At 48.2% G+C, this 3,012-nt stretch overlaps 1 pseudogene; it reads right to left on the reverse strand.

Annotated features, from left to right (window-relative positions):
* Positions 1–1,065: 1,065 nt before the first annotated feature.
* Positions 1,066–2,750, reverse strand: LOC147854881 (molybdate transporter 1 pseudogene; annotated as a pseudogene).
* Between the last annotated feature and the right edge of the window lie 262 nt (positions 2,751–3,012).

Here is a 3,012-nt window from a genome sequence, read left to right on the forward strand (position 1 = left end):
AGCTCCTTTTACAATATGAAACCTTATAAAGACTTCAATCGCTATGAAGAGCGGTGGTACACGGTGAAGTACAATAATAATACATGATGGAAGATGAAGGGTTGTTACTATTATCAATTAGCACTTGGTTTGGTTTGTGAAGCTTGGGAGTTAAAATGCTAAGATGAATTGAATCGACAAATTAAATAGTATAGCTTGGATCCTACCAAATTAGTCAACAACGTAATGAGCACAACTTCTATGATATGTCAATTCATGGAGCAATCAACGAAATGAAGAAATCGAGTGATGGATATTTAGACATGATTATTGGTAATGGTTTGTTGTTTGATAATAATGCAACTCAGAGATTAATATTAATATGAATTAATTAATTGAGCTTATGGGTGCATGGATGGAATCCTGATAGTGTATGGAGGGGAATGGAAATAATTCAAATCATTCTCTCTCTCTCTCTCTCTCTCTCTCTCACACACACACACACACACACACACACACATGTGTGTGTGTGTATGAATGAAAGCAATCGTGAATATGAACATGAAAAAGAAACCTGCATCCATTCAATTTCATAATTATTTTTTTGATTGATTTAATCATTTAGTTTTTTTTTTTGTTTGGAGCTTTATCCACAAGTATTGATGCATCCAAACAACCATTACCCAACCTTCTAATATTTGTTGTTTGGTATTGTAGATGGTAAACTTGTAATAGGATTGGTAGGCATGTCCTTTCGTGGAAAATCTTTGGAAAACATTTTTGGTGATGAACTCAATGATCACGTGGTTGGGTCTTATAACCATAATGTATTTGATTTGATCATCTCTAAGCACGTATATTGTATTCACTATTCATATTGAAAGGCTTATCTACAATCGCTTGTTCACTCTCAAGGGATAGATGAGAGCCATCCACATGACATGTAAGAAACAGATTGTTGGGGTGAGAGACATGATATTTTGGTGCAAATAAATGAATATATGAAAAGCATTAACAATACAATAGAATCGATACATCCCATTCCACTGCCTAAGAAACGAAGACATGGGACAATGGAATCGCAAACGAAACAAACAATCTCGGAGAGGTGTACAAAGGTGGATAATATGGTCAAGATACCAATATGTATACATACTGAGAGACGCACGCACCACATACACACGCCATGCAAACACCGATATCCAAGATGATACCACTATACGTATCCTCGGTATCCTTTATTTATTTTTCTACAAATACGAGAAGAAGAAGAAGAAGAAGAAGAAGAAGAGTGTGTTGTGTGTATTCATTTATGGCTGGCACTGGCTCTATGTTTTATACTCCACTGTTAGTAGTAGTGGTAGTGATGGTGCCGGTGGTGGAAGATGGGAGGGGTTCACGGCGGAAGATGGAGCGGAACTTTTCGGAGACAGATGCGGGCGTCATGTCCGGGAGACAGAAGAGGATATGGACCCCCAAAGAGAATGCGAAGCCGATGGCGGCGCTCGAGGTTGCGATTGACATGGCCGCGGACCCTATCACGACGAAAGAGTCGGCCCTCTTCGTCTGATCCCGGCATGCCATCGCCAGCTCCAATCCCGCGTAGAAAAGAAGGACCCCGAGAATGCCGACAGGGTAGGCATCCAGCAATTTCACCAATGAGCTCCCGAGGAGAAGGCCCAGCAGGACCTTGAGGCCACCCAGGAACACGACGGCGGCACCGCTCCTGGCGCCGAACCGCCATTGGCCTGCGAGCCCGCCGGCCCCGTGGCATGCCGGCATGGCCCCGAACCAGCAGCCGACAAGATTCATGAGGCCCACGGAGACCGAGACCTTGGTGGTGCTCACCGCGCTCTTCTTGTCGGGGTAGAGATCGCCCGCGAGCTTGCATACGGCCACCACGGAATTGAGGACGGAGAGAGGGATCTGTGGAATTGCAGCACGCAAGAAACCTCTGCGCCACTCGCTGGCGGCGATGTGGGAGTAGACGATCGGCTTGGCGGGGCCGAAGCTGAGCGAGCTGAAGACGCTGGGCTTCCGGATGATGGCGAGCACGAGGCCGACAATGAAAACGATGATGGCTGTGGGGACGCGTTGGAGGCGACGGCGCCACGCCGACGACGATGGCTGCTTCTCAGTGTCAGTGGTGTCCGTTGGAAGGTCGTGGTCGGGCGGCGGAGGGCCGGATCCGCCCACCACCACGATGAAGCAGAACATGAGGAGCGCCACCAGCATGCCGTCCAGCCCTATCCAATCCCTGTTGCCTTTCGTCTTCCCCGTCGTGAAATTCTGGTTCTTCAGCACGTATTTCACTCCCGTGATGGCGAAGGAGAGCCCCTGCGACAGCTGGATGCCGCGAACCACGGGCAGCGGCACCAGCCGCTGCACGACGTACATGAGGCCCGTTGCGCCCAGCCCGAAGAGGAGGGCCGATGTCGTGATCCCGGCCGCCATGATCTCGGAGAGCGTGAGCCGCTCCGAGATGGCAACGGCCGCGATCGTCTTCATTGGCTGGACGGGCATGGGCACGCCAAAGCCGATGCCGGTGATGATGTTGTAGGCGCCCGTGAAGATGAGCGTGGTGCCGAGGTCGAGGCCGTTGGCGAGCGCGAGCGCGACCACGATGGGCACGAATGTGCCGAGGTCGCCCAGCGCGCCGCTCATCTCCATCCACACCGACTTGTACGCCATGTTTCCTCGCGCCTCCGCCACCAGGGCCTTCTTATCCCAACCCCTCTTCATCATCATGTTCTTCTTCTTTGGTTTGTGTTAACTTCCTCTCTTTGCTCTTCCCACAGCCTTGTTTCTCTCTAAACAAAAAAAAGCAAAAAATAATGTGTTTTGGTTGATGATTGATGATTTGCTGTGAGAAGGGATCCAATTTTCCAAATACAAACACACACTTAAATACAGGATCCTCTAGTTGACTTTACTATTCCCATTCCACTCTTTTTTAATCTTTTATTCCTCTTACTTAGTACGTTGTGTACTACCACATATATTTTCATTACCCTTTTATGCCGCAAACGTCGT

The sequence above is a fragment of the Azolla caroliniana genome, unplaced genomic scaffold (assembly GCF_043228905.1).
Source record: "Azolla caroliniana isolate FFs.n. ecotype wild unplaced genomic scaffold, voAzoCaro1.0.p SCAF_15, whole genome shotgun sequence".
Classification (NCBI taxonomy): domain Eukaryota; kingdom Viridiplantae; phylum Streptophyta; class Polypodiopsida; order Salviniales; family Salviniaceae; genus Azolla; species Azolla caroliniana.